Raw genomic sequence first — 26,376 nt, forward strand, 5'->3', positions numbered from 1 at the left:
TCTCTCCCACAGTGGGCAGTCTTGGCCACCAACTTGGATGATGTTAGAAGAGGATTAGACAAATTCAAAATAAGACTATCAACTAGAATAAGGCTACTATTCCATATAATAAGGCATACTATATCCACAGCTACTAGCCACGATGGCTATAGTCTACCTCCACTGTCAGAGGTGTTATGCCTCTGAATACCAGTTGATGAGAATCACAGGTAGGCATTGTGCTGTTATGTCCAGCTTGCAGGCTTCCCACGGTTGGCCACTGTGAGAATGGGCCATTGGTCTCATCTAGCAGACTTGCCTTAAGCTCTTTCGTTAAGAAAGAGGGACAGCTAGAGAGAGGTAAGAAAAGGTCAGTGGAGCTCCTGAAGCAGCTGGGCCAATGAAGAAAAATGTGGTAGTGGTGGGGTTATCCTAGGGAAGCAAGATATAAAATAAGGCAGGGCTCCTGGGCCTGTAGCAGCGGTTGTAGAATTCCAGCACATACAACTTCTGAAATTCCTGAAAATGAATGGACTACAAAAAAATTCCCAAGAAAACAAATTAATGCTGAACTACAAAATAACGGAACAGGAAGTAGAAGGGGCCATTCAGAACATGCAATTAGGTAAATCTCCAGGACCGGATGGACTGACTTCTAGATATTATAGATCTTTGAAAGAATGGTTAATACAACCTTTAAAGGAAGTCTGTAATGGAATATTGGAAGGGAAAAGGGCACCAGAGTCGTGGAAGGAAGCGTACATCACACTTATACCGAAAACAGAGACTGAAAAGACGCAGCTTAAGAACTACCGCCCCATATCACTGCTTAATGTGGATTACAAAATCTTTGCAGACATTCTGGCTAAAAGATTAAAAAATGTGTTAGCAGAAGAAATCCATAAAGATCAAGCGGGCTTTCTTCCGGGCAGACACTTGTCTGACAATACAAGGAATATAATTAATATCTTAGAAAAATTACAAGTTAAGATTAATACTAAAGCAGTTTTGATATTTGTGGATGCGGAGAAAGCCTTTGACAACATTTCCTGGAGTTTTATGAAGAAGAATTTATTGGGGATGGGGGTTGGTCAAGGTTTTGGAAGCGGTATAGGTGCAATCTACTCAGAACAAAAGGCCAAATTAATTGTGAATAATGTAGTGACGGAAGAATTTAAGATTGAGAAAGGAACACGACAAGGTTGCCCAATCTCTCCATTGCTTTTTATATCGGTCCTGGAGGTTTTGTTAAATATGATTAGAAGGGACCAATTGGTATACAAGTGGGAGCCAAACAGTACAAATTGAAAGCATTTCTGATGACTTGGTATTGACTTTACAGGAGCCAGAATCAAGTACTAAAAGAGTATTAGAACTGATTCAAGAATTTGGTCAGGTAGCAGGCTTTAAGTTGAATAAGACGAAAACTAAAGTTTTAGAGAATAATTTAACTGAGATTGAGAGAGATAAGTTTCAGAAGGAGACAGGATTGACACTGGTTAAGAAAGTGAAATATTTAGGGGTTAACATGACTGCTAAGAATGTGAATTTATTTAAGGATAATTATGAAAAATGTTGGACTGAAGTGAAAAAGGATTTAGAAATATGGTCAAATTTGAAGCTATCGTTGTTAGGCCGAATTGCTGTAATAAAAATGAACGTACTGCCAAGAATGCTGTTTTCGTTTCAAACATTGCAAATTTTGGACAAAATGGACTGTTTCAAGAAGTGGCAGAGAGCTCTCTAGATTTGTCTGGCAGGGCAAGAAGCCTCGTATAAAATTTAAGATATTAACAGATGCTAAAGAAAGAGGTGGATTTGCCCTGCCAGACCTTAAACTTTATTATGAATCAGCCGCATTTTGTTGGCTGAGAGAATGGATGCTTCTTGAAAACACGGATGTGTTGGATTTGGAAGGTGTCAACAATGTATTTGGTTGGCATGCATATCTGTGGTATGACAAGGTTAAAGCACATAAAGCGTTTAAAAACCATATTGTCAGAAAAGCACTGTTTAATGTTTGGATAAGATACAAGGACTTGTTAGAAAATAAAACCCCAAGATGGTTGTCACCAATGGAAGCAAAGGCTCAGAAAAAACTCAATATGGAGGCCAAATGGCCAAAGTATTGGGAAATTTTGGAACAAGAAGGTGACAGATTAAAATTGCAGAGCTTTGAAAAATTAAAAAAACAGAGTACGAGATTGGCTCCATTATTATCAAATAATGGAGGCATATAATTTGGACAAAAAATTAGGCTTCCAGGTAGAAAAATCAAAATTGGAAACAGAATTGTTAGACTCTAAAGTTAAGAATTTGTCAAGAATGTATAACTTGCTGTTGAAATGGAATATTCAAGATGAAACGGTGAAATCTGCTATGATTAAATGGGCACAAGATGTTGGACATAATATTATGATGGCTGACTGGGAACAGTTATGGACCACTGGTATGACGTTTACGGCATGTAATGCCTTAAAAGAGAATTTGATGAAAATAATCTATAGGTGGTACATAACACCAGCAGTGGCGTAGCGTGGGGGGTGCAGGGGGGGCTGGCCGCACCGGGCGCAACATCTGGAGGTTAGGGTTAGGGGGCGCAAATCCACGGGTTAGGGGCGCAAATCCATGGGTTAGGGGGCGCAAATTACTTGCCTTGCCCCGGGTGCTGACAACCCACGCTACGCCACTGAACACCAGTCAAGCTTGCAAAAATCTACCATCGGCCTGATAATAAATGCTGGAAATGTAATGAAACTGGAGGCACATTCTTTCACCTTTGGTGGACATGCCCAAAGATTAAGGCATTTTGGGAGATGGTCTATAATGAAATGAAAAAGGTATTTAAATATACCTTCCTGAAGAAACCAGAGGCCTTTCTCCTGGGCATGGTCGGCCAATTGGTGCCAAGGAAAGATAGGATTCTTTTTATGTACGCCACAACAGCAGCAAGAATACTTATCACAAAGTACTGGAAGACACAAGATCTATCCACCAGGGAAGAATGGCAGATGAAGTTGATGGACTACATGGAACTGGCGGAAATGACTGGCAGAATCCAAGACCAGGGAGAAGAGTCGGTGGAAGAAGACCACCGGTGTGAAATTCACGGCATGCAATGCCTTGAAAGAAAATATTATGAAAATGATTTACAGGTGGTACATGACCCCAGTCAAGCTTGCAAAAATATGTCATTTGCCAGACAATAAGTGTTGGAAATGCAAAGAAACTGAAGGAACATTCTTTCACCTTTGGTGGACGTGCCCAAGGGTTAAGGCTTTCTGGGAAATGATCTATAATGAACTAAAAAAGGTATTCAAATATACCTTCCTTAAGAAACCAGAGGCCTTCCTTTTGGGCATTGTCGGCCAGAGGGTGCTAAAGAAGGACAGAATTTTCTTTATGTATGCGACAATAGCTGCAAGAATACTCATCGCAAAGTACTGGAAGACAGAAGATTTGCCCACTCTGGAAGAATGGCAGATGCAACTGATTGACTACATGGAATTGGCAGAAATGACTGGCAGAATCCGAGACCTGGGAAAAGAGACAGTGGAAGAGGACTGGAAAAAATTTAAGGACTATTTGCAAAAGTATTGTAAATTGTATGAATGCTAGAATGATGCAGGATATAAAGACAACATGGCATTAGTAACCTAGTCGAAAGAAGTATGAAAATAACTGAATTATAAGAACCAAGATGAAATTTGAATAAATATTATGTCAAGTTTAAATATTTAAATACTTGATAACAAAGGGTAAAATTGGAGACATAATAGTTGAAATGTACAATCCAAAACAAACTTTGAGAGAAGGTGAAGTATTGCTGAACACGATTTTGTAAATGGGAACACAGGAAAGGGAGATGTGAGGGAGTCAAGAAAGAGGGTTATGAAAATTTGGCTTAATTATGTTGTATGTTTTTGTTAATGTCTGTATTTTTGTATTGTATTTTTTGTGTGTGTGACTTTGTATTTTCTTTGTCTTTTATTGTGAAAACTTAATAAAATATCTTTTAAAAAAAAGAAGAGTCGGTGGAAGAAGATTGGAAAAAATTTAAAGTATATTTACAAAAACATTGCAAAATTAATGAATGTTAGAAGGATGCTGGAATGAAGTTACATGGTTTTAGCAGAAATGTAATAAAGAATTAAGTAAAAGCTGATTGATAATGGGCCAAAATGAAAAATTTAAGGTTAGACCGTTAAGATAAATTATAGAACAAAAATTGAGAAAGATGGAAAGAATTTGCTGAAACAATTAATTGAACTAGAATACAAAAAAGGGAGGTGCGAGGAGGTCGATGAAACAAGTAAATGAAAGGTAAAGATATGGAATATTGGATGTATGTTTTAGTGTTATTGTTTCTTTTTGCTGTATTGTTGTATTGTTTTTCTATGTCTTTCTTTTTATGTATTGCAATGTATGTCCTGTTAAATTTTTTGTTGTTCCCCCCCCCTGTAATTTTTAAACCCCTAATAAATATCATTTTTTAAAAAATGAAATTCCTTGCCTGTCCTCTTTTGCATTTGGCCGCCCTTTTTCTTTTATGAAGGTTGCTTGCAAGATCTTAACCCATCTCTTCCCCACTGCCTCCTCAAAAAATCACATATACACAAAGGGCCAATCTAGCTGCTGGCCAGCTCCTGATGTGCACATTATGGGAATGGCACCAGAAAAAAATAGAGGATTGCTTGCACCCTTGAAAAAGTGGGTGCATTTGGAAGGTGATTTGGAACATTTCTTTCCTAAGTGTCTCAAATTCCACATTGGAGTCCATGGTTTGGGATATGTGAGGTGCAGATGTTGCGGGCCTAGAAGGCCTTTAGAAGCTGGACAAAGCTGCTCTCCTACAGTGCCACCTGCAGGAGTTGAAGGCAAACTGCAGTTTCAAATGGCAGCTGAACATAATCCGCAGGCCTGTGAGTGGTCAGTCGAAATTGTGGCTTCTGTTCCAATTTGCTCGCACAAAGATTATGTGGAAGTGAGAAACTGAGATTAGGGTCACTTCCAACTTTACAGTTCTATGCTTCACAAATAAAACGGCTGGGCAGCTGCTCTGCCACTGCTTGAAGCAGCCCCTAAGTGGTTTTAGCAGGCATGCCCAGCTCTCAAGAGACTGTGATCTACTCCCACTATAAAAAAAACAGGCAGTGATCTACCCATTGGATTGACCAAAGTTGTTGAGTTTTTTTGGGATAATTCACCACAGTTGTTGAGGTTTTTTTGGGGGGGGCGATCAATCTGGGTCACACGATCGACAAGGATCGACCAGGGATGACACGCGATCGATCGGTAGATCGCGATCGACCGGTTGGACTTGCCTGGTCTATGGTATAAAACTCCCCACCCTGAAAAGTATTAACATTCAGCAAGCTGCCGCCCCCGTAAAAGTTACTGAAAATCTCTCCTGCTTTAAGTGGGGGGTGGCCCCATGAAATATGGGGGCATTCACCCCCTCTTCTCCCCCCATCCCAGTTTCAAATTTCGTGTCGTAAGCTGCTCAGGGCAGGGACTTGTCCCCTTGTGCTCTGTAAAATGTCCCATGTGCTGACAGTGATACAGAAATAACAGAAGAAGCCACATTATACAGAGTCAGAGCAACGGGTCCATCTAGCTCAGTGACGACTGCACTCTCAGCAGGTGACTGGGGACATTCCCATCCTGGGACTGAGCCTCGGACCTTCTGCATGCAAAGGAGCTGCTCTACCGGTGAGCTACAGCCTTTCCCATAAGGGGCCAGCAACTCCTTTCCGGAACTTTCTCCTGCTATCCAGCAAACTGATCCACACACACACACACACACACTAAATTCCAAGTGGTTTAAAATAGGAACAGAACAGCAAGATCCAGAACAAACTCTTTGTAGTTTCAGTTATCTCTAAATCCAACATAAGGTATAATTCAGAGCCAGCAATGGTTATTTTGGGACGCAGGTGGCGCTGTGGGTTAAACCACAGAGCCTAGGACTTGCTGATCAGAAGGTCGGCGGTTCGAATCCCTGTGACGGGGTGAGCTCCCGTTGCTCAGTTCCTGCTCCTGCCAACCTAGCAGTTCAAAAGCATGTCAAAGTGCAAGTAGATAAATAGTTACCGCTCCGGCGGGGAGGTAAACGGCATTTCCGTGTGCTGCTCTGTTTCGCCAGAAGCGGCTTAGTCATGCTGGCCACATGACCCGGAAGCTGTACGCCGGCTCCCTTGGCCAAGAAAGTGAGATGAGCACCGCAACCCCAGAGTTGGTCACGACTGGACCTAATGGTCAGGGGTCCCTTTACCTTTACCTTTAATTGTTATTTTACGACTCTTCCTGAGCGGGGGGGGGGGGGGGGGAGACAGTGCCACATGCCTGCGGCTGAAGTCAGCTGAAAGGAGCCTCAGTGCAAAAGCACCTTATCATCCCCTTTCTGGCCAGTCAGGGTGGGGATATAGAGAGAAGGTCTCAAGTGGGATTAAACACAATCCTGGATTTAACCCTATTAATAAATCTCCATGGAATATTTCTAAATCAACCCTTCATCTGGTGGCCTGGCTTTCAGTTTATTGACAAAACCAGCCAGACTTTTCCAGGGAGGTCTAATGAACTGGGTACAAATTGATCCAACGAAACAGCAACAAACCTGCACATCCAAACCTGCACATAAGCCATACATTTAAAGAGCATTCAACACACATGGTTCTTCCCCACACCAAAAAATCATGGGAAATGTACTTTGCTAAGGGTAACAAGAACTGTGATTTTGTGAGAGGGAATCTGTAGTTCGGAGGGTTCTTTGTGGGGAAAGCATGAGCTTTAAATGTGTGTTGAATATGCTTTAAATACAAGGTGTGGACGTGACCGCATACTAACCTAATCATGTTCTCGTTCTACATTCCCAGGCTTCGCTATCTATACTCAGGACATCCTATAGGTGGCAGCAGCGGCTTAAGGCCGATTCCTGGGAGGTTAACGCTCCTTGCATTTGCGATCAAGCTTTTCCCGTATTGTCTTGCGCTTTATTCCAACATTTGCCAACGCGGATCAATTCATGCATCACCAGAATGAAGTGGGCATTCAATGCAGTTTATTGAAATAAGTAAAAACCACACAGATCGGGTAGCACCGGTGATGGCTTATCCATATTTAACTTTTGCCTGCTCTTTCCAGCCACAGGTCTGCGCTGAATTGGAGTAATTCGAGTTTTCAGTAGATTGCTGTTTGCTCCGACTGAGCTTTAAGGATTGGGTTTTCTCAGGGAAAGCTCCAGAGCAGAAAGAGAGAGAGAGAAAAAGAGGGAGAGAGGAGCGCTTGGACATGGAGTTTTAAAGCGCAGACCATGCCTGAAAAGCATGGAGAAAAGGTGAGTGTGGACAACCCCTCAGTAAGTGCGGGGGGACATTGCCCCACAGAAACTCTTCCATAGACATGGGTTGCTAACTTCTCCACTCCCTTTTCTCTGCCTTTAACATGCACACCAACATTTAGAAAGTACATTTTCTCCCCTTCACAACAAAATAATTAATAGTGGAAAGGCAGAAGTCTAAAAGGTTTTTTTTAGAAAAAGGGTGGGGGGGGAGCAATGCTGTCGAGGCTTCATCTGCTGAGTTTCTGCCTGTTGCAAAATGGGAAGTGCTGAGACAGCGCAGTCAGTAGAGCATGAGACTCTTAAACTCAGGGCCGTGGGTCGGAGCCCCATGTTGGGCAAAAGATCCCTGCATTGCAGGGGGCTGCACTAGATGACCCTTCCCGTCCGACTCTACTATTCTATAATTCTGTGAAGCAAGCAAACAAAAAGGCACAGGGGTCGCCCAGAATAAAAAGTGCTGCTCCCCTCACAAGAGTCATACCGTTACCACAGAGGTGCTTCTCACCTGCTTGCATCCCTGAAGGGTAACTGCTTCCTTTCAGAACCAGCCTACGAAGCAGCAGCCGATCTACCGCTTGGTGTTGCCCACTCCATTCTCCCTCGGAGTCCTTTCTTGCCCTTCGCTGACTTCCAAGCTGGGTGCATCTTCAGGAGAAATGTCTGCTCCTGGCTGTGTGATGAACCCCGGAGAGAGGGGCCTCTGAATAAGAGGCGTCTAGTGCGCTGCTCTCTTTCACTTGAACAGGCAAGCGACGCACACATAAAATGCCAATTCTCTGGGCAAGCACACTTGGCTCATTCAGCAGGGCAGAGTGCAAGGGAGCCTCCCAGCCAGCCTCAGCACCCTCCACTGAAGCCACACTTTGTGCCAGCAGCCAATGCCCTGTGTATACTTGTGTGCGCACAGCCTTCGCTGGCTGCCTGGTGAGCTGCCAACGGGCACAGTGTGCTTGGTACTTTAGAGAAGTCTTGCCAGGAAGGGGAGGGGAGTGAGGTGGCGGTGGGAAAAGGCCTCTGAGAATAAGTCTTCCTGGATCTCGGATGCGATGGAGCTCAATGGATCTGTTGTCAGTTCTGCTCCTAGCCCTAGCCTGCCAAAGAGGGCCTGCGGTGGGCTGCCTTTTCTCTCCAGGTACCAAGCAGAGGCATGCTTCTAACAGAGCCTGTGAATGCTTAAGAGCACAGAGGAAAACCTCTGACATCTAAACACATTTATTAATGATTATGAGGATCCTACCACCGTGTGTGTGTTACCTGAATACCAGGCAACAGGTGGGCAACTCCTAGGAAAGTCAGCTTGCAAGGGCTGCCTTTGGAGCTCTATAGATAAGCTGTGGGGAACCAACTGCCCTCCAAATGTTGTTGGACTCCCACATTCATCAACCCTAGCCCAGCAGGGCCCCTTCATGGATCACTGCCTTGCCGTGGCGAAGGGGTTTGAATAACTCAAAGAAGCTATGAACTATGCCGAGCAGGGCACTCAAAATGGACAGGTCATAGTGGTCCGTATAGTTAAAGCTATGGTTTTCCCAGTAGTGATGTATGGAAGTGAGAGCTGGACCATAAAGAAGGCTGATCGTCAAAAAATTGATGCTTTTGAATTATGGTGCTGCAAGAGACTCTTGAGAGTCCCATGGACTGCAAGAAGATCAAACGCATCCATTCTTCAGGAAATCAGCCCTGAGTGCTCACTGGAAGGACAGATCGTGAAGCTGAGGCTCCAATACTTTGGCCACCTCATGAGAAGAGAAGACTCCCTGGAAAAGACCCTGATGTTGGGAAAGATGGAGGGCACAAGGAGAAGGGTACAACAGAGGATGAGATGGTTGGACAGTGTTCTTGAAGCTACCAGCATGAGTTTGACCAAATTGTGGGAAGCAGTGGAAGACAGGAGTGCCTGGCGTGCTCTGGTCCATGGGGTCACAAAGAGTCGGACACGACTAAACAACTAAACGACTAAACAACAACAACAACAAGCCCAGCAGGGATGGTGGGTATTGCAAATCAGTAGCATCTGAAGGGCCAGGGTTCTCCCCGTCCCTGCTGCAAATGTAACAGAACCTTTCTTGCCTTTTATTATCTCTTCCTACTTGCCTCACTGAAAACAAAAGATTGGATTTTCAATATTTCCACAACAGGGCCATAATTTATCAGAAGCCTCTTGTTTATTTTATATCACCTGATTTACCTGTTTTTTCAAAACTCATTTAATGCCTTTCCACAGGTTCATTGCACAACACTGCCACTCCAGGAAAGATGCATCAATAAGTATTAAATATAACAAGAACAGGCCAACTTTTCAGTGGTGGCTCCCCATTTGTGGAATGCCCTTTTCAGGGAAGCAAACTTGGTGCCATTGTTGTCTGTTTCTAGGCACCAGGCAAAAAACATTCTTATTTACCCAGGTGTTTGGTTTTTAAATTGGGAGGGCACTTAGAAAATATGTCAGTGCGCTTTGTTACACTCATCCTTTAAGAATGCTGCAGAAGACTTGTGTGTATATATATATATATATATATATATATATATATATATATATATATATATATGCAGGTTTTGGTGTCTTCGGGTGTCTTCCCGTGTAAGAGTTGGGGTGTCTAGGCGACGTTTCGACGAGGTCTCACTCGTCATCTTCAGGCTGGTGCTTTCGGCTTCTTGTTACTGGAACAGAGCAAGATCTCAGTGTTTGAGTTCCTATAAATACTGTTGAGGGGGTGTGGTGTATAGCCTCCAACGTTCTGGGCAGAGAGGAAGTTCCCAGGTTAGTGTGCCTTTTCTTCTTTTGTTCATTAATTACTTGAGGGATATCTTGAGTGATTTCTTGAGTGATAATCTGAGTACCACTTAGGAGGGTCATTAGGTGTGGATTAGTTGCTAAAGCTTTCGTGTCTTGACCTCTTGAGCTTGTAAAGAGTTTTTCTGAGAAGATGGCTGTACTGCACTTAGTTGTGCTCTGGCTTGGCTTCGTGTATAGGGGCGAGCTGTGGTTTTGTGCCCTGTGCCAGCCAGATCTGTGTAGGGATTGCAGGGGGGTGCAGCATCCGGAGGTGCCACTATGGTTTGGCTACTGGATGGTGTCTGTAATTTATCTGTGGAGAGGGTCTGGGTTTGGGTCTGGTGTGGTTGATTGCAGATGGCGTTCTGTGTGCTTCTGGTACTGGTGTCGGTTTTTGTGGGGAGGGCTATTTTCCAGATGTCTGGCAGGCGGGACGTATCGTCACGCTTGTTCATGTTGTGAGGGTGTTTCTTGTTCATGTTGTGAGGGTGGCACAAAACCACAGCTCGCCCCTATACACGAAGCCAAGCCAGAGCACAACTAAGTGCAGTACAGCCATCTTCTCAGAAAAACTCTTTACAAGCTCAAGAGGTCAAGACACGAAAGCTTTAGCAACTAATCCACACCTAATGACCCTCCTAAGTGGTACTCAGATTATCACTCAAGAAATCACTCAAGATATCCCTCAAGTAATTAATGAACAAAAGAAGAAAAGGCACACTAACCTGGGAACTTCCTCTCTGCCCAGAACGTTGGAGGCTATACACCACACCCCCTCAACAGTATTTATAGGAACTCAAACACTGAGATCTTGCTCTGTTCCAGTAACAAGAAGCCGAAAGCACCAGCCTGAAGATGACGAGTGAGACCTCGTCGAAACGTCGCCTAGACACCCCAACTCTTACACGGGAAGACACCCGAAGACACCAAAACCTGCATTCTTGTACCCGTGAAAATCTACGAAAGCAAATATATATATATATATATATATGGATGGGCATTGTAAGTTTTTGTTTATACCTGATTTTAAGGTAATTATCATTTCTTCTTCTTTTTTTACTACAGAGCCATTAATGGTGCTATATAAATGCTATATATAAAGGTGAATGAATGAATTATAATAAATGTGGTGGTGGTGGAAGAAAAGAGGGGAGACAAATAAGCAGCTGGATTAGTTTTGCTAAAGTTTCAGCCAGCCTTACCTTCTGAACGGATACCCCATTTCTTTGCCCTCTCCTGTTTTTCTGCCTCTTCCCTAACTGAGAATGCTCAGTCTTCATTGAAAGGTTTTGTCCCTCACTGCTCATCCATATTTTTGTTCTTTGGCAAAACATGGCCCAACCATGCTTGTTCCTCTCTTTTTAATTTCCCAGCGGCCTCATTTTGGCTACAATTCTGTCAGCACATACCAACTGAGTTTGCTTTTAGAACTGATGGTGTTTATTAAGTACTATTCATGAGTGTTGCGGCCTCTTTGAAGGCCTAATTCTCCACAAGGCCAGGCTCCTTAAAACTTCCGCTTGGTTTCTTCAAACCAGAAAGGGAGGTGCCCTTAAAGCGGGGGGGGGGGGATCAGTTTCAGCCCAAGGGCCACATTCCCTTGTAAACAACCTTCTGAGGGCCACATTCCAGTCATGGGAGGGGCCAGAGGCAAAAGTAGGTGGAGCAATGAATGCCATTTTTGCCTTTGTATAGTAGGTTATTTTTCACACCCATATTCACACATGTGGCCTTGAGAGAGTTGTTTGGGAGAGCCACATTTCATTCCTGGGCCTAAGGTTCCTCACCCCACTCTGAAAGATACCTGTCAGGGAACTGCCATCAGAGGCACGGGAGAAGGAGAGGGTCTCTGATTCTGCAGGAGAAGGTCCCAGCGCTAGAGGGAGACTCAGCTGGGAAGAAGGGGAAGAGAATGAGTGTAACACCAGGGATCCAGGAGAGCAACGGGACAGGGAGGTGCAGGGGCTCCAGGACTCTTCGTTGGAAGTTAGCGAGGAGAGCCCAAGCACCCCGCTGCCCACGCCCACCCTGCGCAGGAGACTCCCGCGCAGTGAGAGGCGGCGACGATTGGGCGTCAAACAACTCTTATGTTGGCAACGCTTTAAGAAACGCCCACAGACAAATTCTACGAGTGACTAAGGGCAGCCACGCTGAGATGGGCTGTGCAGTCCGGAGGGTTTAACCAGGCAATCTAATGATCAAACGGAGCAGGATTACGCACGAGTAACTCCCAACCATTATAATACATATTCAACAAAATCCAATTATCCTAACCACCACAGCACCACCACGAAATTGGTTGTGTGGTCTCTTTTCCGCCATAGTTCCTGATCCTGGCTGGGCAATGTCCACACCTCCAGAATGCAACATCAGAGGCTTTGTGGGAAATGTAAATGCTGCCTGGCCCCCAGGAGTCTGGGAGATCTCATTTTAATTTCCAACAATGCCCCACAGCAACACTATGTCACAAGATCACAGAAAACCAGGGTTCAAATCTCCAAGCAGCTATGAAGTTCACAGAGCGGCCTTGGGCCAGTCACTGCTTGCATACACACCATACATTTGAAGCACATGACTCTTTCCCCACCCCCTGCAAAAAAATTAATAAATCCTGCTGACTGTGGTTTACCCCTCACAAATCTACAGTTCCCAGCACCCTTAACAGACTACCTGGATTCTGGAGGCCATGCGCTTTAAATGTGTGTCAAATGCATGGTATGTACACAGCCACTGTCTCTCATCCTAACCTACTTCACAGGGTTGTTGTGAGGGGGATAACCTGACTTGAGCGCGGCAGGGGGGGGGGAACCTTGTATGCGATGTTGTTTGCTCCCTGGACCAAAGCTGGGGTAGAAATGTAATAAGTAAATAAATACCCGCCATTGGGATGTAAACCCACATGGCACCAGGGGGCCTTCTCAGATCTGGAGCCAGCCCTCCCCCCCCACATCCTAGCCCCCAAACATTCTGCATCTTTAAGCAATCGCTGAGCAGAAAGCTGTTGTGTGTAACCCTTTTATAGACACCATGGATGGCGTGAGCCCATTGCTGGCAAGATAGGAAAACACACACACACAAACACGCACGAATGAGAGACCACCCATTAAGTGGGATTTACAAGATGCTTCTGGCACAGTCTTTGGCTCCCAGCACGGACTGTTCCTGCCCCAGACAAGCGCAAGCAGTTTTGCCCCATAATTCTTTCTTCTTTCATCTCCCTTGACAGGTCTCGGCCATTCCTCTCCCCAAACCACATTTCTTTTGCATCATCAGGACAGTTTAAAGACTTGGAAAAGGTGGGATTTGCTTAGTCTTCCAATTAGCAGTGCTGAAGGAGTTTGTGTGTGCTGGGGAGTGAATCAGGGGGCCTCTCCCTGCTGTATCTTACCGGTTGCTTTGTGACCTTTCTAGATCACTCCCTGCCCAGCAAACAAAAGGAATTTCTTTTCAAAGAACCCTAAGTGTGCCTCAAACCATTTTGCCTTTTCTTCATCCGTTTATGTGATGCTTTGTAGAGTGGAAGAGAATAGGTCCCTGTCCCAAGGAGGTCACAATCTAAATATCTGAACAGGGCATACTAGAGCTGGAGAGGAGACATTGGAGACAGGGTAAAGTAAGAGAGTGCATTGGTTGGGGGGAGGGAGAGAGAGAGCAATGTGCAGCTGTTTCCTTTTCACATGCTTAGCCTTAGAGCAGATGTGGAGAACCTCTGGCCTTCCAGATTGCTGCTGAGCCACAATTCTCATCATCCCTGGCCACTGGCCATGCTTGCTGGGGCTAATGGGGGTTGTAATTCAGCAGCATCTGGCGGGCCAAAGGTTCCCCACACCTGGCTTACATACAGATTCATTTTAAACAGAGAATAGAAACATTGAGCACCATCGTTTATCGACTGCTGGGATAGCTCAGTTGGTAAAGCATAAGACTCTTGATGTCAGAGTTGAGGGTTCAAGTGCCGCGTTGGCCACAGGATTCCACAGCTTTCAGGGTCATGGGGCCAGCATGACCAAACCGCTTCTGGTGCAACGGAACACCGTGACGGAAGCCAGAGCACATGGAAATGCCGTTTACCTTCCTGCCGCAGCGGTACCTATTTATCTACTTGCACTGGCGTGCTTTCGAACAGGTTGTTCAGGTTGGCAGGAACTGGGACAGAGCAACAGGAGCTCAGTCCATCGCGGGGATTTGAACCGCCAACCTTCCAATCGGTTTAGACCACAGCACCACCTGCGTCCCAGTATGAAACACTGCAAGTGTGTTTATTTGGTGGACGTGGACTGGCTGGTTTCTCACAAACAAATGAAAAGAATAGTGACTGTAACTTGTTGCCTAAATATAGCTCAGGTTCTACAGATGCTAAACACGCACTCTCTCTTAAAAAAAGGAAGGAAGAAACCAGGGAATCTGGAGATTATGGTTCATTCAAGGGGGATTTCCTCCCCCCCACACACATACATCGCACTGTGGACACCCATGATTCCTGATAGTAATGTGTTTTATGAAGAACTCATTCCCAGATTTGCTTGTGTTCCTATTTCCTCCTCCCTCCCATTCTGCTCTTATCTTGTAACTACTATATTTTAACCCTGAAGGCAGGGACTGTATAGTTGTCGTTTTAACCTTTGTAGGACTCTTGCCAACCTAAAAGACAGCAAAGTCATCATTTTTCTCAATTTGGGTTGAAGCTGGTTTGTTAGGGGAACTCATAAAAATGCAGTATTTTATAAGAAACAAGAGATATGGATTTTGGTTAATGTGTGCACTCCACTTTCCAAACTCTTGGTGGGAGCGCAATGAATGTAAAACAGGAGCATGTAAACAGGAGCCTTAGAAAACTTCAAGCAAGAAAGAAGGAATTCCAGTGCAACAATCTGCAACAGAGGGACAATATGATGACATGGGCAACTCTCCTGCAACACAGCTGTATCCAAATGGCTTAGTGTTTAAAGGAGATAGCAGCCTGTGTCCAAATGGGAATTTTCTCAAGTGTAGAGTGCCATTTCATGACGCTGAAATTCCCTCTGCTGTGCAAACTAATAGAAGTACACAACCAAATTATTTGCTATGCAGGGGTCATATTTGCAGATCTGCATTTGGCCACTGGTCCATCTAACTCAGTATTGTCTTCACTGACTGGCAGCAGCTCTCCAACCTCTCAGGCAGAGATCCCTTTCTCAGCCTAGTGCAAAGACCCTTTTTTCTTATCTTTTTCCTATTTTGAAGCGGAGGCCTGATGGAGTCAGCTGTCAATAAAATAGCACCTCCTTCATTTATAGTCAAAAGCCGAACAACACCATTATTGTTACTAGCATTAGTGTTAGTATTTTATTACATAGTCTGATTCGCAACTTTATAGTGCACAAATTATGCACCTGAGTTATCATCATATAAAATAATACATGTGCATGCATGGATCTGATAACCATGCCACACGTTGTTTGTCAGATGGGTACCAATGCTACACCTTTCACAAAGGAAAAAGGAAAAGAAAGCGAATGCATACCAGTTTTCAGAGGAAGATCTGCTATGAAACTAATGAAGCTTAAGCTTTGGGGACGCTAATCCTAGAGAGGCCCAAGTAATGACTTTAGCCCAGATTGCTTTAAAAATTTGCTTTAAAAAGTGCCTAATGCATGTATATAACACTTCCCTAATTCTCCTCCCCCCCCCCATAACTCAAAAACTGTAAGGCATAGAGAATTTTTTATTCACACCAGTGACTTGGACATGTGAGATAATCCAGTACAACTTCAATCAAAATCTTAGTTGTAGTGGTTACTATCAGGGGCGTCTTACCCATAGAAGCTAGTGGCGCAGGGTGCCAGGGTGCCAAGTTCTGGAGGGCGCCAGGGAAGAGGTGGAGGCTGGATGCGGCACCTCCCTGCATCAGCTCGCCGCCCTCGCCTGCCTCCGCCATGCCGAAGCAGCGCCACACCCAGAGCCTCCGTCTGCCGTGGCCACCATGGCACGAAGCGGCCAGCCTCCGCCTCTTCCCCACCGGAGGAGCCACCCTCCAGCCGATGCCCGCCTCCTCCAGCCCCACCGGCAGTGCCGTCCTCCCTAAAAAACTCTGGGAAATGGGGGGGGCAGGGCGGAGGGAGCTTTGTACCATGGCGCCGGATATGCTTAAAACAGCCCTGGTTACTATTTTTTAAAAAATTATGGTGGTCTGTCATGGATCAACCCCATTGAAGGAGATAACAGTGGTTGCCCAGACCTTGCTGCGGTTGTGAAGGGGCCCCCATAACAGTGCAAACTTCAGGGCCCCCCAAAATGTAGGTCCGCCCCTGCCAGTGTGGCCAGCTTTACAAGGAAACTGTTCATGCTACCAGTTTCGACTGCTGAGTAAATATTTGAGTAGACAGCCTGTGATAAGTACGCTCCCCTGCTAAGTCTGCTGCCCTAGGTCAAATCCCTGGCATCTCCAGGTAAGGCAGGGAGAGAACCTTGATCTGAATCCCTGGAGGTCCATCCACACTTCCATTTGTCCCTTAATGTCAAGTCACAGGTCTGAGAGGTGTTCCACCTCTGTGGAATTATTGAATTGTAGAGTTGGAATGGACCCCATGGGGCCATCTAGTCCAACCCCCTGCAGTTGGACTTTTGCTGAATCTTTTGCTGAATGTGGGGCTAGAATCCACAAGACTGAGATTAAGAGTCTCATGCTCTGCCGACTGAGCTATCCCAAGTACGTCCAGCTGCTTTCCCTGGAAACCCCAAAGTTTACTGCTGAATTGGAACAAACATAGCTCAGTTGGTTGGATCGTGGTGCTGATAACGCCAAGGTTGCAGACTCGATTCTCATATGGGGCAACTGCATATTCCTGCATTGCAGGGGTTGGACTCACTAGATCAGCAGTTCTCAACCTGTGGGTCCCCCAGATGTTGTTGGACTACAACTCCCATCACCCCTAGCTAGCAAGGCCAGAGCTCAGGGATGATGGGAGTTGTAGTCCAACAACATCTGGGGACCCAAAGGTTGAGAACCGCTGCACTAGATGATCCTCAGGGTTTCTTCCAACTCTACAGTTCTATGATTCCGTCAACCCAGACTGCTTGAGGCACAGGTAGAAGAAAGAATTCAGCGTACCTCAGCAGAGCATCCACCCAAGCTACCGAAGGAGTCAGGTGAGTAGCCCGCCTCTGCAGATTTACCTGTGTTCCATGGTGTTCATCCTCATCACATGCCAAAAAAGGACCGGACCATCACAAGATCTCTGCTCCATTCAGCTACAGCCTGAAGAAGGGAAGAGAGGCAGCCCCGACACTCACTTGCTCACTCACTGGGAGGAAAGCTACGCTGTGGGAGTGGCAAGACAGGAGGGCTGGGGGAGGTGGCTGTCGGAGGAGCAAACACTCCTTTCCAGACACCCACGCAGGAAGGGAAGGCAGAAAGCAGGAGGGAAGATGCAAGCTGGGGGAGTCAGGTGGTGTCAGGCCCAGCCACTCATCTCTGCCTGGTGGTGCAGTGTGGAAATAGGAAACTGCCATATGGAACAGGAAGCAGACACATTTCAAGCCCATCAAAGGGATAGACATGATTATATTATTGGTTTTTGCAATCACACATGTGTCTGGTTCTCCCAAATTAAATTAATTTTATTGTATTTGAACGTCACTCACTCTAATAAAATGATAGAAAGGCAGGAGTTGGAGGGGACCACAAGGGCCATTTAGTTCAATCCCCTGCAATGCAGGAATCTTTTGCCCAACACGGGGCTCAAACCCACAACCCTGAGATCAAGAGTCTCACGCTCTACCGATAGAGATATTCCAGTGTCCTAGTTAAGTCAGGCTGTGAATTCCGCCAAAGATTATAGCGAAAATGGCGGCACTGATATGTTACTGGACTACAACTCCCATCAGCTCCACCCAATGGTTGAAGTCCATTGACGTGTAGTCCAAAATTGAGAGGGTACCTAGCTGAGGAAGGCTGAAACAGAGCCTAGAGAGAGTCCAACTTCTCCCACGTATTTCCAATCGCAAATCGTTTTTTATCTTTTCTTCCCATAAGGGCTTGAAATGACAAAGCGAAATGAAACTGATACTCCATTGATTTGCACTGCATGCAAATGGGCCTATGTGCATGAGAGCAGTGGAGAGAACTGTGTCACATTCCAGTTGACAATCAAGACAACGTCAACATTTCCAGTGACAGCCTTTGGCCCTCTCGGATTACCACGCTGCTCTCAGCAGAGGGCTTCACAGCACAGAGATAGGAGGCAGAGGCTGTGCAGTGTAGTGCAGGTGTGTGACCTTTCAAGCCCAAAGCGAAATGACCCATTGGAGACCCCTCCTCCGGGGCCAAGCAAGCCCACACGTGGTGAGCCAGAGTCCTGCATTTCCTGTCTCAGCGCCAAGGCACGCTTCCTCTCTGCCAAAACCCACACCCCTTGGGCTGCCCATTGGACCAGAGCCTGCAATCTGGAAGTGATTTTCTTGCTCGGCTCAGCCTGGCCTGCTTGGGAACGAGCCTCTGGCCCCCACAAATTCCACTTGGATGGAAAGATCTTGCTTTCCCTCCAGTTGGAATCCACAGCCAGCCACGGATAGCAAAACATGTTTCTGGGAAGAGCTGCAAGCACAGCACAGCACAGCACCAAGTCATGTAGTACGTTTATTGCAGATTCGTTTTGTCCCCTTACGAATAGAACAATAAGCATGACATGCTTCAGTACGGGATATTGGGAGACACAAGACTTGAAACATACTGAAAATTACAGTAGTTATTTCTAAAAGAAGCATCCATATGTACACATGCACAAAATGGGCAGGGCCAGAGGAAAAAGTGAGCTGAGCAATTAATGCAATTGTTGCTTCTCTACAGACCTCTTTCTCTTACCAACTTCAATGTGACCAGAGTTCAAGGCCACATTCCAGCCAAGTGAAAACATTTAATGAGGTGGTTAGTATGGCCTTCAAGGGGTGTGGCCTGCCAATTCCAAGAGTCAGACAGAGAGGCCTAGATAGCTACATTTGGTCCTTGTGCCCGAAGGTCCTCACTTCTGCTTTTTAAGCTACCTTCACCCAATACAAGCCCCCTGTCCCAAGCCCAACACATAGGGCAAGTTTGTATTGCACCCTTATTTATTCAAGATCTGCATTGGAGCATTTGGGGAATAAAACAGCCCGTGGTTTGCAAAGGTCTGGGAAATGGAATCAGTCCAATTTGTATCAAAATCTGCAAAGATCAAATTCCTCAAAGTTCTCCAATAAGGAAGCATTTCCAGCCTTTAGCCTTCTTCAAGTGTTCCCCCAGTTCAAGCCCTTCAGTGCCTTTTGAAATGTTTCAAGGGAAGGCACAAAAAAGAAGTAAAAACGTAGTATAAACACCAACAACTGGGAAACACTGGCTGCAAGCTCTCCAATTGGAGAACAGCCTTTACCGAAGGTGTCATGGGCTTTGGAGAAACTCGAACTCAGAACGAAAGGGAGAAACGTGCTAAGAGGAAGGCACATTTGGCAAACCCTCACCGTGATCAACTCCTGCCTGGAAATCTATGTCTCCACTGTGGAAGGACGTGTGGATCCAGAATTGGCCTCCGCAGACACTTATGGACTCACTGTTAGAACCGTGTTCATGGAAGACAATCTTACTTGGGTACGAGTGATCGCCAAAGAAGAAGAAAAGTGCCTAAAGGAAGGAACCAACTGACCCTCCCTGGGGAGAACATTCCACATTCGACAAATGGAATATTTTACAATAATTTATTTTAAATACCATCACTCCCTTATGCCACAGGTCCTCAAGGAGGCTTACATACCAAACCTAAAAAGCAAAACAAAAAAAAACCCCCACCAAATTGTTAAAATGAGGGAAGCAGATTAAACCATGAAACAGGGTACCACCACAGAATAGGCCCTGCTCATCTGGATCAGGGCCACCAATGATAATCTGGGCAACCAGGTGCATTCATGCAGGAGGAGATAGTTCTTGCTTTTCTCTAGCATCTCAAGATCTGCAAAGCTTGCCTAAGATCCCAAGAGCTGAATTGCCTAAATCCAGAGCAAAACATTTTTTCTTCAGTTAATGGCGCTTTGTAAATCAAAGTGTTTTCGGAAGGACCTCAGCTGTGTGGCAAAGAGCTTTGCATAGCCCCTGCAAATCACTACCGTGATCTCTCAGCCAGGCTTGCTGCCTGGAATGAAGAACTACAGAGAGTGACAGCGCTCAAATTAAGAGGAAGCTTTGCTGAACTGAGCTGCTTTGTCTTGAACCTTATTGTGGGAGAGTCAGGGCTTATCCACACTTACCTTTCCTCCATGATTCCCAGGCACAGTCCATACTTTAAAGCTCTTTTTTCTTTTGCTCTTGAGCTTTTCCCGCAAAAACCTGCTCTTGAAATCAGAATCAGAGCAAACAGCAATCCACAAAAAAAAAAATAACAAAAAAAATTGCTGTTTGTTGTGCTTCACCTGTGTCTGGAAAAAGCAGAGCAAAATTTAAGTGTAGATAAGCCCTCAGCCCACAATGCACACATCCAAAGCATTATTCTGACTGCTTTGATCCTTTTGAAGTTAGCATGAGCCTGAAAATTTGTCATGAACTCGAGCTACATCCTGCATGGAAGTAACTCAATTCAAGCTGCACGCCCATAGTATAGACCATGTTTGGAAAATGCAGCTGAGTCCTTTATTCCCTCTTCTTTGTTCCAGACCTCAAGCCTGCAAAGTCAGAGGGCACGGAACGGCTGGTTTTTTGCCACTAAACACCAGTAAACAGTTTATTTCAAAGAAGGCGTGGAATAGGCTTCTGAATCCAGTGCTAGGAGCAAAGGAGATTGACTCATGCAGAATTAGCTGTTCTTTTCGGAGTGGGGTGCAAGAGGAGGAGGAGGAGTGCTTTTTCAGCCAAAATGCAATTTTGAAGATGGTGGGAGTCTTCTTCTGTAGGTGGGATGTGCAATAAATTAGGGATATGTGGGGGAGAAACCTGCAACCAAATATTGCAGTGCATCACCGCCCTCAAACAAGAATGCTCCTGCTCATGGGTCCAGCCAGCTTTGAACCCCTATAGCAATAGTCATGCCTTGAAGGAGAAAAGAGAGACTGTTCTTGGAATGGTAGAAGGGATGGACAATATGTTCATTTCAGGTGGGGGTTTTGTACAGTTTCACATTCCTCTTCCACCCCAGTTTTAAATTCAGTCCTCCACATTTCTGCATAGGTTTGTTTTTATTTACCCAAAAAAGTCACCAACATATTAGTGCATTTCCCCCTAATATACTGTTGTATGTGCAGCTTTGCTTAATATAGTTTTTCATTTTATGGAAGCTCATATAACATAATCCAGAAATGCAAAATTGAGAAGAACAGAGGAAGTGGCAGACTCTGAGTCCACCTAGCCCAGTACTGACTGCACCAGTGTCTTTCGCCTTGGGTCCCAAAATGTTGTTGGACTCACCCATCATCGCTAACCATTGGGCAAGCTGGCAGTGGAACGTGGGATCTACAGACCAACAACATCTGGGCACCCAAGATTGAAGAACCCTGGCCTATGATGACTGCAGTAGTACTCCAGGGTCTCTGTCAGAGAAAATTCTATCACCTGATTGTTTTTAAACCAGAGATGCCAAAGACTGAACTTGTGTCTTCTGCACACAAAGCATGAGCTCTGCTACTGAGCTACAGCCTTGATCCCTATGCAGACAGGGCACCACAAAGATCTCCACGGCATTTCTGTGTATGCTGCACACCTCTGTTCCTTGCATAGGTAAAGGGACCCCTGGCCATTAGGTCCAGTCGTGGGGCTGCGGCGCTCATCTCGCTTTATTGGCCGAGAGAACCGCCATACAGCCTGTGGCCAGCATGACTAAGCCGCTTCTGGCAAACCAGAGCAGTGCACAGAAACGCCGTTTATCTTCCTGCCGGAGTGGTATCTATTTATCTACTTGCACTTTGACCTGCTTTTGAACTGCTAGGTTGGCATGAGCAGGGACCGAGCAACCGGAGCTCACCCTGTCACGGGGATTCGAACCGCCGACCTTCCGATTGGCAACTCCTAGGCTCTGTGGTTTGACCCACAGCGCCACCCACGTCCCGTTCCTTGCACACAGGGGTCCATTTATGACCTCTCTGCCAGGGGGCCTTCAGATCCTGGGACCAGCAGAGCTAGGGAGATTCCCAAATTTGCTCCACCCACATTTTGGCACAGCCTCCTGCAAGCAAGAGTGTCAGGCTGCTGCTTTTTAAAACTGCTTTCCCACCCCCACCACAAACCTCCCCCCTCCCCACTGCTATGCAGCTTGGAAAGCAGGCGAATCTCTCCAGAACAAGCATCCACTCATGGCATGCAGAACTCACCCAGGATGCAGAGCCAAAAGTTCCACTTGACTCCAACAGTTACAAGGGGAAGGAAAATAAAAGAGACAGCACAATAAGCAAAGTCAGCACCTTTTTTTCGCCTCGCAGCATCCTGCCTTCACCAAGGCCTTTTAAGCAGCGGGAGAGCTTCGTCCTGTAACACTGTATTTGTTCTGGCCTTCAGGAGGGACAAGGCATCCTCCTGACTAGGACCAGGAGTACCTAGTTTCCAATTCAAGCACAGAAACCCTCCTTTCCGTAGAATGCCAAGGGCAAGGGCGAGGGTGAGAATCTGTTGGGCATCAGCCTCTGTGCCAAAACAGCTTTTCTACAACTGGTGCAAACTGAGCCCTGCTTGAGTCCTGCCTGCACTATTCATTTAAAGCAGTATTTTGTCGGCATCCATCTGTCTTGAGAAACAGGGGAGTGTGCCTCCAGGGGTGAAGTCAAACCTCTTTAGTTAGCAGCACTGCAAGTGACCACCCCTGGGACGCAAGGCTGGGCAGTGTGTGTGTGTAAGTTATGGACCCACTTCTCAGCCTCGCTGATGTGGCCCAAAATAAAGCAGAGCAATTACGTTTGGCACCAGCTTGGCTGCAGGAGTTGCTGGAAAGGAGGCGTACAAGGTGCTATTCAACTGTCTTAGGGTCTCCACTCTGGATTTGTGTAGGCTTTCCTCCTTAGCCTTTTCTTCTTCTGAAAATATCCTGCAAGGCCAACTAAGTTTAGGATCAGAGTTGTCTTCCTCCTAGATGGGCTACCTTTCCAGGTTGATGAGCCCCTTAATTCTCTCTACAGCATGTGAAGAAACTGCCTTTTTGAACCTACTTGTCCACTCAATCTGCTAGTGCCTATCTTTGAATACAGGGGAATATGACACCACTTAAAAGAGTCATGGTTTCCCCCAAGTAATCCTGGGAGCTGTACTCGGAGTTGTTAAGAGACACATACACACCTCTGTACCCCCTACTTCATTATTGTTAACAATATTTAAAAATGAAAACATCAGTTTGAGATACAAAGTATTGATTACTTTTCAGGGGTGCCAACTTGAATCAGGGGTCCTAGGTCTTCTTCTTCTTCTTTGGCGATCGCTCGTAGCCGAGTTTTAACATTGTTTTAACAATGAGTCCGTAAGTGACTGTGGAGGCCAATTCTGGATCCACACGTCCTTCCACAGAGGGGACATAGGTTTTTGCGGGTGGGAGTTGATCATGGTATGGATTTGCCAAGCGTGCCTTCCTCCTCAATCACATGACACCGTGCACACACACCATTTGAATGGCAATGCCCATCAATGGGGGGGAGGGGCTCAGATATTTTATTGCAGGGGCCAAAGCCCCACAGCCCCTGGCGGTTGGCTCCTATGTTTCTTTTAGTAGCAGTTCAACAACTTGTCGCCCAAAACATTTGAGCATTTGCAAATGTCACCATGGCAACAGAAAGTTTGGACTGCAGCACATTCAGAACAACTGACCAAGGAAGTTAAAGCCTTAGCAAGAAAGAGATAAGAGGATGATTTTATAGAGGCATTGCATCCTTTCATCACATACTCAACAGAACATCAAATACAGTGGACTCACATTTGAAGCTTTGCAGTAACGTTTTCCCTTAGGATTCTGTGCTTTGAGGGAGGGCGGGAGGGTAAATGTACGTTAATAGGGGTTATGTTCTCATGTTCCTTTTGAAAAACCAATTAAAAACATTTATTTTAAAAGTGCTACTCCCCCAGGATGGCCTCACAATGCATTATGAATTGCTAATTTTATTCCGATACCAAACATTTTATTTCACTGTACTAAAAATAAATAAATCCATCTTTTTCAAAGCTAAAAGAAAAGAAGCACGAACACAAGAAGGGTCCTGCAATTTCAGACCAAAAGCCTGTTTAGTCCAGCATCTTGTTTCCCATGCTGGCCAACCAGATGCTGATGTGAAGCCCAGAAACAGGACTTCATCGCAAACAGCTGTCTTCTCTGGTGAACGGCATTCAGAGGTGTGTGGTGTTTGAACACTGAGCTACAGAGGGGTGAATTAGATTAGGATAACAGCCAGGAGTTTAAACACCCGCTTCCTTGGCTCTGATCAAAGTGATCCATTCCTGACCAGCTGCTGTACAATGAGTAATTAAATAATTAAAAAGATGGGAGATAGGTCTTATAGGTCCAGGACATCGTGCCTGGCTTTGCCCACAGCAAAAGTTCTTCACATTTGGAATGCCCTTCCCAAACAGATCCAGCAGTCTCATTTTGGTTCATTTTTCTCATGCAAACAAATACATCTTCTTCAAAAAGGAAGATTGGTGTTTTTATAAAGTTGGTTTATGGATGTTTTGTTTGATGTTGTTTTATTTTAAACAGAATAGGTTGTTTCATGTGTCCCAAGTTTTATTGTTTCAGCTGTCGGCTGATTGGAGGTATCTTCTTGAAAGAGAAATATAAATTACGTAAAGAAAGAATTTTGAGCCAGTGCTCAGCAGAGGTTATTCCCTAATCTGCTTTGCAGTTCCAAGGCTCAGATTATATAAAACAAAAAGGAAGAAGAGTGCCTTTAAGCATATACAGAATGTACTGGGGGGAGGCATGGTTTGGGTCTTCCAGATTGTCCACTTCCCCAGAAACTCCTGTTTCAACAGTGGGGTTGACTGAACCAAAATGAAATACTTTTGGAGGCTGTGTATACACAATACGTATATTTAAAGCACATTTAAACTACATGACTTCCCCCAAATAATTATTGGAATGGTAGTTTACCCTCTAACAGAACTACAGTTCCCAGAAACCATAACAAACTACCTGATCCTTTGGGTGATACCATGTGCTTTAAATGTATGGTTGTGTACATAGCCTAGTCTCATTGATTTATGTAGGTGAGTTTTTAGCACATAGCTTGTTTTCCAACCAAAGTGAAAAGGACTTAAAAGTGCTGGAACTTAAGCTGGATCATGTCCTACATGCTTTGCAGTCTTTGTATGGTTTTATTCTCTAACTGCCCTGTGAAATTATTTGACATTGTTCCCATTCTACAGATGGATCCTCTCCAATTCAGCTCCCTGTCTCCACATGGCTGACTTCACAGTTTTGCAGCGGACTGTGTATGCAGACTCAGGGGAATAAGGGATTCACTTTCCCATTTCCTGTAGTTCATTCCCAGACTCCAACAATTTAAAAATCTCCTTCAGTTTGTTCCCAAAGCCGCAGTCCAAAGCTGGAAACTCATCCACTCTCTGCCCTGTGTGAAAACAGTTCCTTCCTGTATGTTGGATCCAATTTTAAATGGTCTTCTTGCTGTAGATTTCACTTCTGCTCCCACTCATAACTTCCTGAATCTGAAAACAAATGAATCAACCCAAACCTCTTACACCCCTATATTCTAGAAAAGCAAAAGGGAGGATCCAATTACAAGAGCAGACATTTGGCCTTATACATGCACAGCCCAGCCTGAGCCATGGCACACCACTGCTTCTTTCCAGAAATAATTTATAACATCCAAGTTTCAATCAAACAGAGCCGGCCCTACCATTAGCCAAGATGTGGGGAACCTTTGGCCCTCCAAATGCTGCTGAACGGCAAGTCCCATCAACTCCAGCAAGCATAGCCAATGATGGACATTGCAACAGTCCAGCAATAATCTGGAGGACAAAAGATTCCCTACACCTGGTCTTTAGACCCCGTTCCCTCTGAGACCTGTTTCCGTCATTTCCACCTTGCCTAGGAGTCCTATTTTGTCTTAAAAAACACTCCCATTTGCTCCATCAGTAGGGATCTCTTTGGTAGAGCTGTAGAGTTCCTCTGTTCTTGGTGGTGGTGGTGGTGGGGTAGCTATCTCATTTGGGGACAACCTGAGGTAGCCAAGCCAGGAGCTTGAGGGCATCGTGTCCTGGTTGCCCCCTGCCATGTCGTACACCAATGGAGGCTGGGACTGAAGGTCCACATCCATGCATTTGAATGAGCCTCTGGACATCCTCTTGCCAACT

The 26,376-nt window shown here is 45.4% G+C and overlaps 1 protein-coding gene and 1 long non-coding RNA gene across 3 annotated transcripts in view; one reads left to right on the forward strand and one right to left on the reverse strand.

The window, feature by feature from the left end:
- NHSL2 (NHS like 2) overlaps positions 1 to 26,376 on the reverse strand; it is a 130,772-nt gene that overhangs the window by 96,958 nt on the left and 7,438 nt on the right. The gene's annotated exons all lie outside the window — the stretch shown is intronic.
- LOC308578881 lies at positions 257 to 24,574 on the forward strand. Of its 2 annotated transcripts, XR_014004160.1 has the most exons (5): positions 257 to 339; positions 7,129 to 7,315; positions 13,324 to 13,393; positions 18,112 to 18,346; positions 24,237 to 24,574. It is a non-coding gene; the product is annotated as an uncharacterized lncRNA (long non-coding RNA). The 2 variants fall into 2 exon arrangements; XR_014004161.1 differs by lacking the exon at positions 24,237 to 24,574 and having other exon boundaries at positions 18,112 to 18,684.

Source organism: Podarcis bocagei (genome assembly GCF_964188305.1).
Source record: "Podarcis bocagei genome assembly, chromosome: Z".
NCBI classification, from domain to species: Eukaryota; Metazoa; Chordata; class Lepidosauria; order Squamata; family Lacertidae; genus Podarcis; species Podarcis bocagei.